The sequence below is a fragment of the Marmota marmota genome, unplaced genomic scaffold (genome assembly GCF_001458135.2).
Source record: "Marmota marmota marmota unplaced genomic scaffold, marMar, whole genome shotgun sequence".
NCBI classification, from domain to species: Eukaryota; Metazoa; Chordata; class Mammalia; order Rodentia; family Sciuridae; genus Marmota; species Marmota marmota.
The window spans coordinates 5,866,579-5,885,715 of NW_026000021.1; the positions used below are offsets into that span (position 1 = coordinate 5,866,579).

General features: G+C 35.1%; 1 protein-coding gene across 1 annotated transcript in view; it reads left to right on the plus strand.

Moving 5' to 3' along the window:
- Slc35f5 (solute carrier family 35 member F5) overlaps nucleotides 1-1,464 on the plus strand; it is a 35,264-nt gene extending 33,800 nt beyond the window's left edge. The window contains exon 16 of the mRNA XM_015501726.2: nucleotides 611-1,464. The gene's annotated coding sequence lies outside the window, so the exon portion shown is untranslated. The remainder of the gene's footprint in view (nucleotides 1-610) is intronic.
- Nucleotides 1,465-19,137: the final 17,673 nt, after the last annotated feature.

Genomic DNA, 19,137 nt, shown 5'->3' on the forward strand with positions numbered 1-19,137 from the left:
TTTATTTTTCATTTTGAGATAGGGTCTCACTAAGTTGCTTAGGGCCCCACTAAATTGCTGAGTCTGGCCTTGAACTTGCACTCCTCCTGCTTCAGCCTCTCAGGTTGCTGGGATAACAGGCATGTACCATCAGGTCAAGCTTCTTTAAAGCTTTTTAATGCCATAATTTATGCATTAGCCTTCTCTGCTGTGATGTGTATTACTCCCATGCCCACATTCAAACCCATCTCCACCCAGGCAATATTTCAGTAGTTTTGGGAATGAGAGCTGGATAAAAGGGAGAGAGTAAAAACTAAAGATAGAGTGCATTCGAATTGAACAGTTTGGCAGGAGTCTGTCTCTATAGGGGTAATGGAATATACTAGCAATAAAACTGCTAATACACAATCTTTAGGTAATATTGGCTCTCAGTCTTTGACATTGCTATAGAACTTTTTTTTCTTTAGTTCTTAATTGGGTTTAAGTATTCAGTATATATCCATATGAAATGTATTTCAATGTTAAGATAATTATTGTGCTTTAAAAAATATAAACTATAGAACATGAAAACTGTGAAAATTAGTAATCTAATCACCTCTGCTTTTTTTTTTTTGTTTTGCTTTATTTTTAGCTTGATGATGGAAAATTATGCAGCGAAGAGACAATCTCTGGCAAGTTTTTGTAGAAAAATGTTTCAGTGCCTAGTCTGAAAAATAACAGTTTCAGTTCTTTGAAACTCTAAAATATATTTTCCTTATGTCTGTTTTCTTCATTTTCATAATGAAGTACTTTACTATGTAGCTGTGTACATATCACTACAATTATAGGAAGTTCCAGTCCATAGTCCATCTAAAGGACCCACCTGCCTTACATATCTCAAGGAATTCAGTTGATGAAATCATTTGAACTAATCAAGGAATAAAATCCTAATGTTCTCAAGACTTGGTTTTCACATATGTGTTCAGTGCTAGACTATATTATGAAAACGTTTCCAAGAAATCACGTATATGTATGTAGAGCAATGCTTTTTAGCAATGCTAAATTAAGCTGCCTGTAATAGGTACGGATTGTAATTTTCAGTTTTGTAGAATATTGCAAATTAACTACACAGAAAACAAAATGTTTAATTTATGTAACAACCATGTTCATGCAAATTTGGTGAAACTTTAAAGAGAATAAATGTTTGAGAAAAGATCTGGTACACTTACACTACATATACTGTATTATTCTTTCATAGCATTAGGTGCCTTGTATTTTAAAAATGTGACAAACCATGACAAATTTTTAAAGGAGAAGTATTGTAAAATGAAGAATTATGTATTTCTAAAGGCTGTATTGCTGTAAATTTCATCGATAAAGCTCTGTTTAATTTAGAGTTTTAAAGAAATATTCTCTTCAATTAAGAAATTTTCATAATGGAATGATTTAAATTGAAGTGATAAAAAGTATTATTAAAATAAAATGTTTATATATATTTGTGTATTACATATGTATCAAGTGATTTCATATTTTTTCACATTATAAATGGGTCAAACTACTGTAGAACTAAATAATTGTTTTCCTAATTTTTTTTTTGGAGGGGGGGGTACAAGGGAGTGAACCCTTGAGGTGTTTAACCACTGAGCCACATCCCCAGCCCCCTAAATTTTTAATGGTTAAAGTATCAATAAAGGAAGGCAAGATGGGATTGCACTTTAAAAAATTACATTTGAATTTTTTCTGTTCCAAGATAAAATTAAGATATTCCTAATAGCAAATCTTAAACTTAGGTGTTACATGTGCTTCTTGTATATCTGCACCTGGATTCTTATTTGCTATCAGTAAAGGTATGTCCCAGGATTCATAGATTTTTAAATTATGATTCATTCCCTTTTCAAGTTTTGTGAGAATAGTTTAAATTAGTTGTCTTCTGAATTTCTTAATGAATCTGATTTTTAAAAATTCCTTTTGCAGGATTCAGCTTCAGTTTATCCTATTCACATTCTTAAATTGCTTTGGTGTTATCATGAATCTAAAGTGAAGTTTTAGATTCTGCTTAGTCCTGAGAACTTTTATATTAATGTAAAAGATTGCTCTGGTATTAAATTTAAAAGCAGCTGTCTTCTCACTTGATGCCTACAAATAATTCTTTAGGTAAAAATAATGTCGATTTTATTATACTTTTGACCTATTTAGCTTGATAGCTAGCATATTTAAGAATGTCCATAAAAGAAATGTGGACTTCTAAGGAATTTTCTTTTAAAAATAATTTGCTGAAATAATTCAATTAGCGAAGACTAATTTTGGTTGAAATTTATTATTTAGATAATAATATAATTTATATATTATTTAGGTAGTATCTAGTTTTCTGTTTTTGGTGTTTGTTCACAAAGATTGAGCAATTTATAAGGTAAAATAGTAGAGACAGTGGAGAACATACTGAAAATTTAAAATACTCTCTAACTGGTAGGAAAAGAGGTTGAATTTAGTATTTTTTGCTATTCATTTCATCCATATAATGTGTTATTACTTGGAATGGAACTGGTTAGTGAGCCTTAGTTAACATGCTGAGTGGACAAATTTTCAGCAGGGTTTCTTCCACTAGGCTGCTTGTTTTTTATGGAAGACCTTCTTTAGAAGGAAGCACAATTATATTGGTTAGCTGACATATGAATTACTTCTGCATTACTCACCCACCTATTACCTTTTCTCTCAAGTTTTATCTATCTGGATGATTGTTGATTTTGAATACTGTAGCCATGGGAAGTAAGCAGTTGAGGACTTTCTTTTTGCGTCTTTGTATTTACCATTTCTCTTTTCAAGAAGTCAAATGCTGGAAGTCTGGTGCTTTGGTGCATGCCTGGTAGTTTAGCTATTGCACAGACTGAAGCAGGAGGATCACTGGGGCCGAGCAGTTTGGGGCCATTCTGGGGAGCATAACTAGATCCTCTCTTTAAAAAAAAAAAGAAGGAAAAAAATCCATTCTGTGGATTATTAGAAACTAGGCAGTAATCACAGTGCCTGCTTTACATGCTCAAAAACATGGTTGGGAGAAGTCCCTTTCAAGGAACTGCTAATGGCCTTCCTCTATCAGAACAGTATTGACCCATGATCATATTTTTCTGAAATCTAAAGAGAATTCTGATACCTTGCTTTCAGTCTTCTATTTTTCTTCCCATACATAATTTAAGTTTCATTATTGCATAATGTTTCAAATTATGACCTTGATTGAAGGAAGTGAATTTTTTCTTCAAAGACTTTCTATTAGATGAACATCAGCATCTCGAGTAGAACAAAACTGAAGAATGAGGCAACTTTAAACGTATTTAGATGAATGCTTTTAAAGCTTAGAAAGGACATTAGGTGTGTGTAATGCACCTATATTTATTCCTTTAAATAAACTTTGATTTTTTTAATTGAGATGTTGGCTTCTGTCAGCCTGACTAAATTAATTCCTTACATTAAACTGATTTTCCCCCTGGCAGCTGATTGCATTGTTTCTGTAGGTGAAGGTCTGTAAAAGTGAGCTCACAAGGTTAAATGTGAATGTTCTCAAAGGTATACAGCTCGTTTCAAGAAGAATGTTAATGCCTGCTTTAAAATCAATAATGCAAAGCCAATTTGGGGTTGCAAGGTATGACCCTTTGGGAAACCAGGTTTTCTTGTAAGGCACTAATCCTTAGTGTGCTGGTTGAAGAAATAAAATGTCTTTAAAGAAGGATAAAGGTGCAATCAATTAGAAAATACTATTTTCCCACAATCTATTAGCAAATGTTATTTCATTTTAAGCAATACTAGTTGTTATAATCCTGCTTCATTTCTCCCTATTCTCCTTTTGGAATATTATAAGGATATTTCAGGAATAATTTGCAAAAGTATGAGATGACTATTATCTGACATTTGCAGACTTATATCACTAACATATTGTCTGCTATTTTTTTAAAATGGTGATATACCATTTATGAGATATTCAGTTTACAGAATTTGAAGTTAGACTTCTATTTTAATGTCTTTCATGTTCTTAGAATTCCATTTAGATAAACTGGTACTTTTTTTTTTATATAGACTGGGAATTTTTAGACAATATCTGTCATTTTTTATAATATCAGCCTTATTTGCTCGGACAATAATTAATAATACCATGTTCCATGGGTGTGCTATTTGTGGTTTGCGCACAGCAAATTTTCCTTTAGATCTCCAGAGCCTTTAATAAATAGAACAGAGAGGTTCATTATAAATTAGAAACAAATGACTTTTGAAAGTGTGCATTTTAATATGGAGCTTTTTCTGTTTTGCTATCAGGAGTAAAGATTGTCTAATGATTTGAGCATTTATTTTACCTTTAACTTATATTTGATTACTGCATTTTCATTCATTTTTTGGGTACGTAAAACTTCGTGGTTTATATATCTTAAAAACTATCATTTTAATGTCACTACATTTTGAAAATAATACTTTCCTATACTCAATATGTATTATTAACCCTTAGATACCAAATAATGAAATTAGTGACCTATCTTTAGGGAAAAGTTACATATGAAAAGTTATTAATACTCTGATTAGGCATATTTGCTGAAATATTAATGTGCATGGCAACATCTCCAGTGAGACCATTTTTAATTTATAATGACAAAAATGGGATTTTTATTTTTGAGTTAGGGGTTTGGGGCAGGGAAGCACTTTGAAGACAACATTTTCTTCATACATTTTTTAGAAAAGTAAAACTTCCAAACTGGAACTTTTAAACAAGTCATTTCATGAAATTGTTAGTTTTTAATTTAGTATGTGGTTTCTTTCTTAAGAGCTACTTTTATTAACTTTCATTAGATCCTTGCGTGCTAAGCATTCAGTATTTTTCTACTTGGTTTTCCTGTGCCTAGTTTTAATTATGATAAGTAATAATAAAGTCAGTCATGTGAAAGTATCTATTAATTTCAGTGGATCCTTGCAAGGCAGGCAGAAAATTTCTGTTCCAAGAGTCTTATTTTTGGACCCCAGGTGAAAATAGTGCTTTAGATTTTTACTACCAATATTTGCTTACTTGGAATAGCTCTTATATTAATTTTTCTTATGAAAAAATCCAATGTCAATTAGTTATACCATGTAGGATCCAAAGCAAAACTGTATTGAATGTTATGATTGTCTTAATTATTTGGAAATAAAGCATAACCCATTAAATTCTTTTGACCTTTGTAGTAGTGTTATGATATACAGGCACTCCTTGACTTATGATGGTGTTATTTCCAATAAGCCTGTCATAATTTGATACTAAGTTGAAAATGTATTTAATACATCTAACCTGTTAAACTTCATAGCTTAGCAGCATGTTACATTGCAGATCATCAGTTTACCCTGCATTGCTGACTGGGAACTGTGGTTTTGCTGCTGCTGCCCAGGATCAAGGTAGTTATACTGCAGATAGCAAGCCTGAGAAAATATCAGAATGCAAAATTGGAAATACTGAATGTGTATTGCTTTCCCACTGTCATAAAATCTAAAAGTTGTTAAGTCCAGTCACATTAAGTTGGGGACTGTCTTTATTTTAATAAGCATGTTCCAAATAAAACTTCAGGGAGACAGCAAACTCCCAAATTTAAGCTTGTATCAGCACATCACTTGTCAATCTTGTTAAACAGATTCCTAGGGTCACCCTAGAGTTGATGGTTTAGTTTTACTGAGGTTGTGCCTGGGAATTTGCATTGCTGACAAGTGTCCAGGTGATGCCTCATTCCCAAGGTCACATTCTTGTGAGTTGTTACTCTGCAGGAGAGTATTAGTTGAATTCCTTCTCTTCCCTATTAGCAAACTTATTTGGGGGAAATTATTTAAAACAGTAGACCTACATTTCTTAGCTGTGAGATTCATGTTAATGTTACCTGCCTAGAATTGTGAAAAGTGAAAAAATGCTCAACCCAGCATAGCTGGGTACTTGAAAAATGCTGACTACTTTGGTCAGTCTTCCCTTACTATCCTCCACTGTAAAGTGAGGAGCTAAAGTCAATATCTTACAAGGTTTCTCTCAGCTGTAACATTCTGTGATTCCAAACCTATGTGTGTTTAGTGCTTTATACAGAGTGGTAATAATAGAGACCATTGTTTTTTTTTTCTTTTATTAGAACATCTAGACGATAAAAAGTTTTTAGTCTAATTTATAAGGCAGTATATTTAAGAAATATTTGAGTACAGTTTGAATCTACCACATTTTTATGGAAGCTGAAACTTAGAGTTATTGGCTTTATTAGACTCTTTGGTGTGTGGTATCCTAGTGACCTAATGCATGTTCACAATATGTGGTTTTCTTCACTGCTTGATTTTAGCATAAAATCAAGGGTCAGATCATCAGTTTACCCTGCATCGCTGACTGGGAACTGTGATTTTGCTGCTGCTGCCCAGGATCAAGATAGTTATACTGCAGATCACTAGCCTAAGAAAATATCAGAATACAAAATTGGAAATACTGAATGTGAAGCAAATCCAAGCTAATGATTTAATATAGCATCATTTTCCAGTGTTTTATTTAAAAATCACCATTAAGGTATTCACTATTTTTAATTTATAATCTTAAAAATCATGGGTACTAAGACTACCAGGCTTAAATACTAATAGATTTTCTCATCTTTTAATTTTATTTCTTTACAAAATGAAAATAATCACCATCAGGCTCCTTTTGCCTTTCCCCAGATCTGCTCTACTGTAAATATGGTAAAGAGCATACACAGTGAAAAGCATATGTAAGATTGAGGTCTGAAGACATGGAACTTCAGTATTATGCATCCAGAATGGTCTCCTTGAAGTACAGACAGCTGGGTGTTTGCAGAAAGAGTACCAGTGACTTGAATGGAAGGCTTTCCCCACACATTGGACCCTGCAATTACATTTGGAATATGTTTTTTTTTAAATCTAAGTAAACAGTCTACAATGAATGTAGACAGACATTAAAAATGCTTATTCTCTTTATTAGTATAATGTGAAATATCTAATAATGCCAAAAAATTTAGAAATTCCAGAATTCAATGTAGGGCAAAAGTTTTAATCTGAGATGAGTCTTAAAATTAGTAATAGAAGTTAGATAACAATACTTGTGTGGGACCTAGTGTGCATTTATTTGTAGTCATAAATCTTTTGAAGACTTTCATGTAGGAAACATCTTGGATTTTTTAGTACATCTTTAATTCTCTTTGATGAATAAATTAAAGCTGAATTTGTCAAATGTTAGCATACTGTGACTCATATAAGACAAAAGTGCATCATTCTGGTCAAGTTGCCACATAAATTTTACCTGATAGGTCTATATTGAGTAATCAATGGCTATATGTGAATACTCCCAGGAACGGTGATGGTTAGTACAGAATTCAAGTCAGCTCAATTACCAGACCCAAAAGGCTAGAGGTAATGAAAGAGTACTTTAGAAAGATGAAATGTTTATGATAAAACAGTGTTTGAGATATTTATTGCCTTGGTGTGAGTAATTTAATGCAGGTTTTTAGCCTCAATTTTGTGATAAAACAATTTTATTCCTCATCTACTTAATAAGATGAATATTTTCAGATTCTGGGGGATTTAAAATTTAAACAATTTTTTAAAAATTAATTGTAATTGCTACTTAATTTTACTAGTTAGCTTCTGATTTAGGGCCAAAACTGTCCTGGTTTGGGATGCAATTTGAAGTATTGCTTATTTTTATATGTACAGTATCGGAAACATTATTTTACAGACTATGAATAGCCAAATGTGAAATATAAGTTATTTTAATACATTATTTGTACAAAATCATTTGTATATTTTATCCTATTTTCTATCAGTAAAAGAATGCAAAAACTTCAGATTTGTGCAAACAAGTAATTTGACTTCGAAAGTTTCCTTGTATTAAAACATTTCAATTTAATCTTTTTTTAATTATTTGTTTATTCTAATTAGGTATACATGACAGGAGAATGCATTTTGATTAATTGTACACGATTGCAGTACAACTTTTCATTTCTCTGGTTGTACACGATATAGCATCGCACCATATGTGCAGTCATGCAAGTACCTAGGGTAATGATGTCTATCTCATTCACCATCTTTCCTGCCCCCATGCCCTCCTCCTCTCCGCCCTTTACCCAATCAACAGTTCTTTCATTTTTCCCACTTCCCACCCTACCCCATTATGGATCAATATCCACTTATCAGAGAGAACATTCAGCTTTTGTTTTTTGGGGATTGGCTTACTTCATTTAGCATGATAGTCTTCAACTCCATCCATTTACCATCAAATGCCATAATTTTATTCTCTTTTAATGCTGAGCAATATTTCGTTGTGTATATATCACCATTTTTTTAATCCATTCATCTATTGAAGGGCATCTAGGTTGGTTACATAGTTTAGCTATTGTGAATTGAGCTGCACATTAATGTGGCTGTGTCACTATAGTATGCTGATTTTAAATCCTTTGGGTATAGACTGAGGAGTGGGATAGCTAGGTCAAATGATGCTTTCTTTCCAAGTTTTCTGAGGAATCTCCATACTGCTTTCCAGAGTGGTTGAACCAATTTGTGGTTGCACCACCAGCAATGTATGAGTGTACCTTTCCCCCCACATCCTTGCTAACACTTATTGTTGTTTGTATTCTTGATAACTGCGATTCTGACTAGAGTGAGATGAAATCTTAGTGTAGTTTTGATTTGCATTTCTCTAATTGCTAGAGATGTTGAACATTTTTTCATGTATTTGTTGATCGACTATGTATCTTCTTCTGAGAAGTTTCTGTTCAGCTCCTTAGCCTATTTATTGATTGGGTTGTTTTTTTGGTGTTAAGTTTTTTGAGTTTTTTATGTATCCTGGAGAGTAGTGTTCTATCTGATGTGCGTGTGGCCAAAATTTGCTGTCAAAATGTAGGTTGTCTCTTCACCTCACTGATTGTTTCTTTTGCTGAGAAGAAACTTTTTAGTTTGAACCCATGCCATTTATTGACTCTTAATTTTATTTCTTGTGCTTTAGGTGTCTTGTTAAGGAAGCGGGGGCCTAATCTGACATGATGAAGATTTGGGCCTACTTTTTCCTCTAATAGATGCAGGGTCTCTGGTCTAATTCCTAGGTCCTTGATCTACTTTGAGTTGAGTTTTGTGCATGGCGAGAGATACAGGTTTATTTTCATTTTGCTGCATGTGGATTTCCAATTTTCCTAGCACCATTTGTTGAAGAGGCTGTTTTTTCTCCAATGTATGTTTTGGTGCCTTTGTCTAGTATGAAATAAGTGTATTTATGTGGGTTGGTCTCTGTCTTCTATTCTGTACCATGGGTCTACATGTCTACTTTGGTGCCAATACTATGCTGTTTTTGTTACTATAGCTTTTTAGTATAGTTTAAGGTCTGGTATTGTGATTCCTTCTGCTTCACTTTTCTTACTAAGGATTGCTTTGACTATTCTGGGTCTCTTATTTTTCCAAATGAATTTCATGATTGATTTTTGTATTTCTATAAGGAATGCTGTTGGGATTTCAATTGGAATCTCATTGAATCTGTATAGCACTTTGGGTAGTATGACCATTTTGACAATATTAATTCTCCTATCCAAGAGCATGGGAGATCTTTCCATATTCTAAGGTATTCCTCAATTTCCTTCTTTAGTGTTCTGTAGTTTGTATTGTGGATGTCTTTCACCTCTTTTGTTAAATTGATCCCCAAGTTTGTTTTTTTTTTGAGACTTATTATGAATGGGGTAGTTTTCCTAATTTCTCTTTCAGAGAATTGATCACTGATATATAGAAATGCATTGATTTACAGGTATTTATTTTATATCCTGCTACTTTGCTGAATTCATTTATTAATGCCTTTAAGATGTCTCTCAGGTGTTTGATAAAGTAGATCTTCTGAGGAGTGCATCTTCAGCTTTGATAAACCAAATGTTAAATGCAGTTAGTTGCATTTTATGCATGTTAAGGTCCAAAGCTAACATAAAAGGTGAAGCTTTTGAATAATTAAATTACTCTTGGAAGTGTTCCATGTAGGAGATTTACATTCCATCTCATGATGAGGCCCTTTCAGTGAGTTTTTCCTCCAGAGTTGGTATAACTGACCATTTTATTGATTATTATAGCAGTTAGGTTTCCACAAAGGGGGAAAAAAAAACTTGTGTTTTTAACCTAGGGAATTTAAAACAAAATTGATGGCTCAGTTATTGAAAGAGATATTAGGACAAGCAAAGGACTAACAGTACTCAAATAAATATTAGCAGAAAGCTAGTGCTGTTGGGCTGGTGGAGCAAGGGGAAGAAGAGTTCAGAAAGCCCAAGACCAGTGTTGCCCGCAAGTAGGGGCTGCACAGCAGTGAGAGCAGGAACCTTTGGGGAAAGACAGCCAAGGCAAAAAAGGAGAGGAAGAACTATTCTGTTTTTTTTTTTTTAATTCCCTAGTTCCCATTTGCAGAATCTGCCTGGAAGCCAGCTGGCACAGGAGCCTTGTAGTATCAACTTCCCTGAGGTAGAGTGGACCAGGAGATGATCGCAGGTGAAGCAGGTCCAGAACTGGCCCAGGCTATGTCTAGCTTGCACTGGGGAACTATATTGTAAAGACAACCATTAAATAAAAGAATCACAGCTTGTAAAGATGTCACAGTGCAAGGAATATTCTAGAACTAAGATTGATTTTGTCCATTTCAAATGCACTCCAGAAAGTAGAATTAAGGGAAATTTCCCAATCTGGACATCTATTTTTTATTCCTGTTCTTCCTCCTCTTCTATTTATTCCCCACCTCCCTCCTTTTTATTTTCCTTCTCCCCACAAACTGGGCTAGGGAATTATGAAGGATGGTATCACCTCTTTAAAACCAAAAGTCTATGGAACAGAAAAATATTTTTTTTAAAACTGAAAAGAAGGAAAAGCATTTGAGATAATGCATGCAAGGAAGTGTTGGGAATGAGGAAGTAAGAATGATTTCTTAATGATTTCTTTCTTAAAAGCGTCATGAAAGAAAGAAAATAAAAATCTTAAGGAAATAGTGGTCTCAAATCCTTGTTTTTATTACTTGAAATTTCTTTCTTTATCCACTAATTATTTTTAAAATGCATCTTAAAGGTGAGATCTAACAACCTCAAATATATTTAATACCAAGGGTTTGCCTTTTTGCTAAACATTTGTCAACCCTAATGTGTAGGGTTTAAAGATAAAAATTTAAAGCTAGTTCTCTGATCATAGCATTATTTTTTAACCACTAGAAGCAGCTCTGGAGAATATCTTGTGGCAAAACTAGGGTAATGCCATGAGCCAGTTTGCTAAGAACAGTCTCAGTTTACATTTTTTTTTTCTGCCCTTGTCCTGGTGTAATCATTAAAAGAGATATTAGGGCAAGCAAAAGTGCCCCCCTTCACTTTTAGAAGTGTCACAGTTTAGACGATAAATTATATGAGTATCATATGTACAGTTTCTTGACAATTAGGCCACTACCAAAATTTGTTTTCTCACACTCAATCTAGGGTCTTGATACTATATTTGTGTACTTCCATAAAGGAAGCAACAGGCCAGCAACTCTAGGTCTTTGGATCAATGTTATGAGCCCGCTTTTCCCCTGGAGCTGACTTTATACAATCAGTAGGTTACTGCGGGTGGAAATGAAGATGAGGTCGCTCCTGCCTGCTCTTGGCCCAAATTCTTCCTCCAAAGGCTTTACATCAGTTATTGTCAGGTAACAAAAATCAAGCAATGGGAAGGGAAATACAATCAATTCTCTTATAAGAAAGGGCAGCAAATACCTTGAACAACACATCAAAACCCTGAAAACCAGCACAAGTCCTTTGCACTTAGTTCTTTAGATCGTTACAAGCCATGGCAAATTTTTAGTTTTCAATTGGCATTAAGGACATCTAGAATTAAATCTAGCCAAATAGACCCAAATCATCCCACAAGCTGAGGACATCTAAAATATGTAATGATTACTGCTTTCACAAAGATTCAGAAAAATTCTTCTTTTTAAATATTTATTTATTTTTTAGTTGTAGTTGGACACAGTATCTTTATTTTATTTATCTATGTGGTGCTGAGGATCGAACCCAGGGCCTTGCATGTGCTAGGCAAGCACTCTACCGCTGAGCCACAGTCCCATCCCCCAGAAAAATTCTTACCAGGCAAATTGTACCTTCAAACAAAAATGCAGCAGGTCAGCATGCTTTTGTTAAAACAAATAGCCAATTATACCATCTCTGAATATCTAATATCATCCCAGAATGAATATGATGAGTCCTTAAAGAAATATTATGTGATTTGATCATTGTTTAATATTCACAAACCAAACGCCCAAGTCTTGAGTGTACTTGTATATATACATTTTAGAGAGAGAGAGAATTTTTAATATTTATTTTTTAGTTTTCGGTGGACACAACATCTTTATTTTATTTTTTATGTGGTGCTGAGGATCGAACCCAGTGCCCCGTGCATGCCAGGCAAGCACGCTACCGCTTGAGCCATATCCCCAGCCCGTACTTGTATATCTTTTAACCTGAGTTTTGATCTCAGATCATTTTGGGAGGGTACTGGGGATTGAACTCAGGGGCACTTAATCACTGAGCCACATCCCTGTTATTTAGAGACAGGGTCTCAGTTGCTTAGCACCTCGCTTTTGCTGAAGCTGGCTTTGAATTTGTGATCCTTCTGTCCTCCCAAACCGCTGGGATTATAGGTATGTGCCACTGTACTGGCATTTTTTTTTTCTTTACACTCATTTTAGATGGACAATCTGTGCTTAGCCTACATGAAGTTATTTATCATTTCAAGTTCTGCTCAATGCTAGTGTCCCAGGAGATTAAATTAATGGGTATTACAAAACAAAGCAAAAGCTAATTCTGTGGTTGAATAAGTTGAAGATATATTTACATGTTCCCATTTCACTTTAGCTTTGTATATTAAACATTATTTTGTGTATATAAAGGTGATTTTTAAGAGGATGAGAAAATTTTAAAGAAGGTAAGATCTAACAACCTCAAATATATTAAATACCAAGGGTTTGCCTTTTTGCTAAACATCTATCTATAGATATTGCCATTCCACAGAATATGGTTTAGAAAATACTGAGGAAAGATCAGGAATCTTTATGTTAATTTTTGTGTCATTTTGAGTTTTTGGTAGAAGAAATATTTCTTCTGAGATAATGAAGAGGCTGAATAGATAATGTGTTTCCTTGACACAGATGGCAGATTAGAAGTAGTCTGGCAAGTAATTTTATGTCCCTAATATATAGGAAGTATCTTCACCTTTAGCTTGTAGAAAAACATCACACAGCACAATATCGACAAGCAGTTCAAAAATAATGTCTCCTATCCTTTTTAAGTTAGATTCAGAAAAACCTGGAGCAGCTTTGCTATTAGTGCTAAAATGTCTCAGAGGGTGCTTGGTTAATAGAAGTGGGAGAAGAGAAGACGTAGCTGCTTGTCCCAGAGAATAAGGACTCCACTTGTTACAAGAATTTGTAGGGGCAGCACTTTGCTGTTGGGAGTTACTAAGTCTTTTGAAATTGAAATTATATTTTATTGAATTTTAATTATAAATGGGGAAGTACATTTTCCTAGATATAAGAATGTACCTTAGCTAGTTTGGACCATAATTAGAAAAATCATTGCTTTTAGCATATGAACTGTCACAATAGAAGCAGTAACTTAGGATAAATGTGACATAGTTTTTCCTTGGTGAAAGTTGGCTTTCAAACCTTTTTGACTAAGGGAAAGAAAGAGCTGAAGATCAAGAGGTGCTAATTTTTGCAGATGACTGGGAGTGTATGCATGGGGAAGAAGGAAAAGGGAGGGGGGAGAGATTAATTTAATTCGGAGCTATGTTTCATTCAGTAGGAATCTTTGCTATTAGAAATAATTCTCCCAGCATCTTAATTTTGCTTCCTCAATGAGTATGTTAAATGTTCTTTAAAATCTACCTTAAAAGCATCATAAATATATTAAACAACAGTTCTCTCATTGAGAATGCTAATTTAATTTAACAAATATTTTTCATGGATACCATTTGCAAAGCTTCAGGGAATACATTGATGAATAAGATAGTTCATCTCAAGGAGTTCATGAACTTTGGGTGCAGGAAGTATGGGATATGAAAGATACATAAAAACTGTGAAAATAAATGGGTTATAGTAGTTGCCATTATAGAGGGTTAATAGGAAAGGATGCTCCACCCCATCAAAGGAATGAGGAAAGGCTTTATGCAGAAAGTGACATTGAGATGGACTTTGAAGGCTGAGGTCAAATTTTGAGAGGTGATGTTGGTAGGCAGGAGAAAATAGTAAACAAGTGCTTAGAGTCACAGGAATTTTAGTGGAAACAAGCAAGCAGTCCATTCTGGAGTTGGAACTAGCAATGGTTAACATTAGAAAAGCAAATTATGAAGTACTTTGTGTCACCCTACAAAAGGTCAGGTTGTCCAAATCCCAACAATACCACAAGCTTATTTTTCTCATACATTGCATTTCCCTTTTGGTCAGCCTGTAACTCTGCTCCACAACATCTTTGTTCTGAGCCCAGGCTGAAAAAGCAACCCCTACCTGGGATGTGATCAATTTTGACTGAGGCACAAAAAAATATGTCAAAACTATGTAAGCGTTCTTACAGTGTCCTCTGGAAAATGATAGCTCTTGTTCCATTGGCCAAAGCCCGTCACTTGGCCAAGTCTACCATTAATGGGGAAGGGAAATACAATCAATTCTCTTATAAGAAAGGACAGCAAATACCTTGAACAATGTACCAAAAACCTTGAAAACCAGCCTGAGTTCTTTTCACTGTTTTTTAGATGGTTACAAGCTATGGCAAATTTCTAAACATTATGAAACAAATCAAGTGATTTTATATCCTCCCTGTGTGTGTGTGTGTGTGTGCACGCACGCGCGCGTGCTTATAAAGGAATTCTCTGTGACTTGTTAGAAATGTAGGTTTCAGAATTCTAGAAGGTCTTGTTCAGAGGATCAACACATCTGTATTTTTCAGTAAGCAGTCAGGTAGATAGTACGCAGATGATTCACAGATGTTGCTTTAAGAAACCCTGGGTTAAGGAATAAGGGGGCAGGTCAGATTGGGGTTGTGGGTGAAGGAGCAGAAGGTTGTATGTATATGCAAAGATAGGTGCAGTTTAAGCACCTAATAAGTGGCCAGTGTGGAAGCAAATGGATACAGGGAAGAGGAGAACAGAGAGAACTGAAGTTACTGAAGTAGGGAGGATGCGACACCAACAGCCAAACAACAAGGTATTGAAGAGCAAATTATCAGAGTTGAAATTAAGATTATCAGATTTTGATCTTTCCTGAAAGGTAGGAGGCAAGCCTATTCGATGAGAGAAAGACTTGAGAGTTTAAGGAGAGGAGAGGCAGTAAGCAGGAAATGCAAATGCAAGTAGGAGAAAATGCAGTGGTTTTAGAGTAGCTATCCAGTCACTAAAAATTTCTATTTGTTTTTTTTTACCTTTGGCCAGCAGGGGGCGCTAAGGTAGCACACATCCTGACGGGCTCCTAGATGGAATAGGAACAGGATTATTATTAACCCGACCTACAGTGCAGTATTTTGGGTGCTTCATTTATTATTTTTATGGCTGTGAACCTTCATAGAATGAACTTTTAAGGTTTCTCTTTAATTATTAAGGCGTCTAGGTTTTTTTGAACTGCCAATTCCTGTAGTCAAAAAGAAATTAATTTCACAGAGTTTAAGGGAATTATTACCCATTTATTGACTTCACTTGAGGCATAGAGTAGAGAATAGGATGGAGGGAGAAAAGACCCAGAAAAGAGAAAAATGCATTTCTAACATTACTCCTGGAAGGGGAGTTGCTGCATCCAAGGTATGGAGATTGTTAGATGCTGCCCAACTGATTTCTAGAGAGATTATGCTGTATTACTTTTGTACCAATAACGCCTGAAAGTCTTCTTATCACCTGTGAAAACCCACAATGTAAGTAAGCTGTTTTTTTTTTTTTTGTTTTTTTTTTTTGTATTAGGGATTGAACCCAGGGTGCTCTATCACTGAGCCACACCCCTAGCCCTTTTATTTTTAAATTTGAGACAGGGTCTAGCTAAATTGCCCAGGCAGACCTTAAACTTTCAATCCTCTTGACTCAGCCTCTCAATAGCTGGTATACAGGCGTGTGCCACTGTGCCCAGCCTTAAGTTTTTTAATTGTGTCATTCTGACAGGGAAAGCATGGATGTTTGGGGGTATTTTAGCTTGTATCTTTTTTGTAGGAGAATGGATCCTTTTTCATATTTAAATCTTATTTTTACATTTTTTTCTTCCATGAACTGTATGTTCATGTCTTTTGCCAATGAGTCTTTTATGTATTGATTTGTTCTCTTTTTATGAGGTCAATCAAAAGACTCAGTTAACAACAGAGTAAGTGAATTGTGCTTTTCAATGATTTTTGGATGATGAATGACCTTTGAGCATTGCCCTCCCTCCTGTACCTGCATGCTTGATCCACTAATCATGTAACTTGTTGATGCATTCCTAGAACTACTTTAAATTACCTTTGGGTAATCTGCTATGTAGAATTCTTTGTCTCAAGAGTACCACATTTCTTTCATTATAGAGTTGATTTCAGTATGGAGAAAAGCCAAGTGATGAATCAAGTGAATATGGTGGCTGGAGCATTTTTACTGGTCTAAAATTAGTAAATGGCTAATGATGTGCTCCGATTCACAGCGTTTAACATGGAACATTTTCAGAGAATGCCCTGGACATGGTGGACTGTAATAATTGCTCATCGTTCGGTAGGCTCTTGAGTTGTTCCACCATTGATTCCCTGGCACCCCCAGGCTTGCATTCCTTAGTAATGAGATTATATTTGTTTTGCAGCAACTTCATTGAGCTATAGTTCATTCTCTGTACAGTTCACCCATTTAAAGTGTATAATCCTATTGTTTTTAGTATATCCCTGGAGTTGGGCGACCATCACCAAAGTCAATTTTAGAACTTTTTCAGTCATCCCTAAAGAAGCCCAGTATCCTTTCATTGTTATCTTTGCAATCCTCTCATTGTGCCCAGCCTAAGCAGCTACAAATCTACTTTCAACCTCTATCTGCTAGCCCATTATAAACATTTCCTGTAAATGGAACCATATAATATGCGTTTCTTTGGCTTCTTAGTATAATGTTTTCAAGGTTCTTCTATGTTGTAATGTACTTCCTTTTTGTGGCTGAATAATATTCTATTGTATGATCTATCACATTTATTTATCTATTTGTCAGTGAATAGACATTTGGGTTGTTTCCGCCTTTTAGATATTTTGAATAGTGCTGCTGTGAATATTTGTATACACATTTTTGAATAGATATATGTTTTCATTTCTCTTGGAGATACACAGGAAGCATGCACCCCCCCACACACACACACACAAACACACACGTGCGCACGCACACACACCCCTCAGAGTAGAATTGCTAAGTCAGGTTGTAATTCTGTTTAATATTTTGAGGAATTGCTTTGCTGCTTCCTACAGCAGCTGCACCATTTTAAATCTCCACCAGCATTGTTCCAGTTCCTCCACATCTTACCAACAGTTGTTATATTGTTTTTTTTCTCTCTATGTGTGTATGTATTTGTGCTTATTATTCATTGTAGCATCCTAGTAGGTTAAAATGGTATTTCATTGTGATTTTTTTATGTTTATGATCTGTGCTTATAATGGTTAATTTTATGCATCCACTTGACTAGGTCATTGGATACATAGAAAGTTGATTAAATGCTATTTCTGGTGTGTCTGTGAGAGTGTTTCCAGAAGAGATTAGCATTTGAATTGGTAAAGCAGATGGCCCTCCCCATTGTGGGTGGGTATCATCAATCTGTTGAAGGCTCAAATAGGGCAAAAAGACAGAGGATGGTTGAACTAACTGTCTGACTACTTGAGCTGAGACATGAATCTTCTGCCCTCAGCACTCTTAGGCTTCAGACATAGACTGGAATCTACACCATCAGTTCTTTGGCTCTCAAGCCTTTGAACTTCACCAGCTCCTGGATCTCCAGCTTGCAAATTGACTCATTAGGGGACTTAGCCTCCATAATCATATGAACCAATCAAGACCTCATAATAAATAAACAAGCAAAGAGATCTTATTTGTTCAGTTTCTCTGGAGAACCAGACTAATACAATGCTTTTTAACCCCCCCCCCCACCGTGGTAAAATATGCATCACATAAAATTTACTCTTTAAACCATTTTTAAGTGTAAGGTTCTAACTACATTCACATAGTTTTGCTTCCTTGTAGTTTGGGTTTGCATTTCCCTGCTGACTAATGATGCCAAACATCTTTGTATTATGCAGTTGGGCATTTGTATGTCTTCCTTGGGGAAATGTCTGTTCAAGTTCTTTAGTCATTCCTAAAATGAGTTGTCATTTTGTTGTTGAGTTGTAATTCTTTATATATTCTAGATTCTTGTTTCCTTTGTACCTGTGGGATTTTAATTTATAGAGGTGACTAAGTGACACAAAGAGGCCAATGCCATAGAAAGAAGGAGGAGGGAACACACCATAACACACAGGGCCAGAGCGGGTACAGCAGGATGGTCAAGAGACACACCACTGGAATAAGGGGCAGGCATAAGCCAGAGCCTTTAGTGGGGCTTATGCAGGAAGAGAAAAATCAGAACAAAGGAAGTGCATAGTACAGGCTAGTTTGAATAATTCTACTCGGCTTGGGTTATAGTGGTGGTCTCTAGTTGTCTGACATCTGACCTTGGCATGATTTAGGGCAGGGTCAGTATTGGCTTAGTGTATGAGAGTTAAATAAGAAGGTGGTGGCACAGACATAGTTGGATTGGCCAGTCTGCATATGAAAGAATTCCAGGCAAGCTGAGTTGCAGGAGAGATGCATTTTGGCTGCTAATTTAGCCCTGTGATTAACAGATGTCAGATATATATAATCTAAGAAAAAAGACAAAATAATACTAGACCCTGAGTAGATGTAGCGGCAAGTACATTCTCCTGCCCTTGGTTGTTTCTTCACTTTCTTTTGCTAATGTTCTTTGAACAAAAGTTTTAAATTTTGATGAAGTTCATTTGATTATTTCTTTCCTCTTGTTGCTTGTGCTTTTGGTTTTATATCTAGAAATTCAAATGTAAGATCGTGAAGATTTGCTTCTGTATATGCTTCTAAGAGTTTTATGGTTTGGCTCTTTTAGGTCATTGTTCTGTTTTGAATTAATTTTTTATATGGTGTGGGGTAAGAATA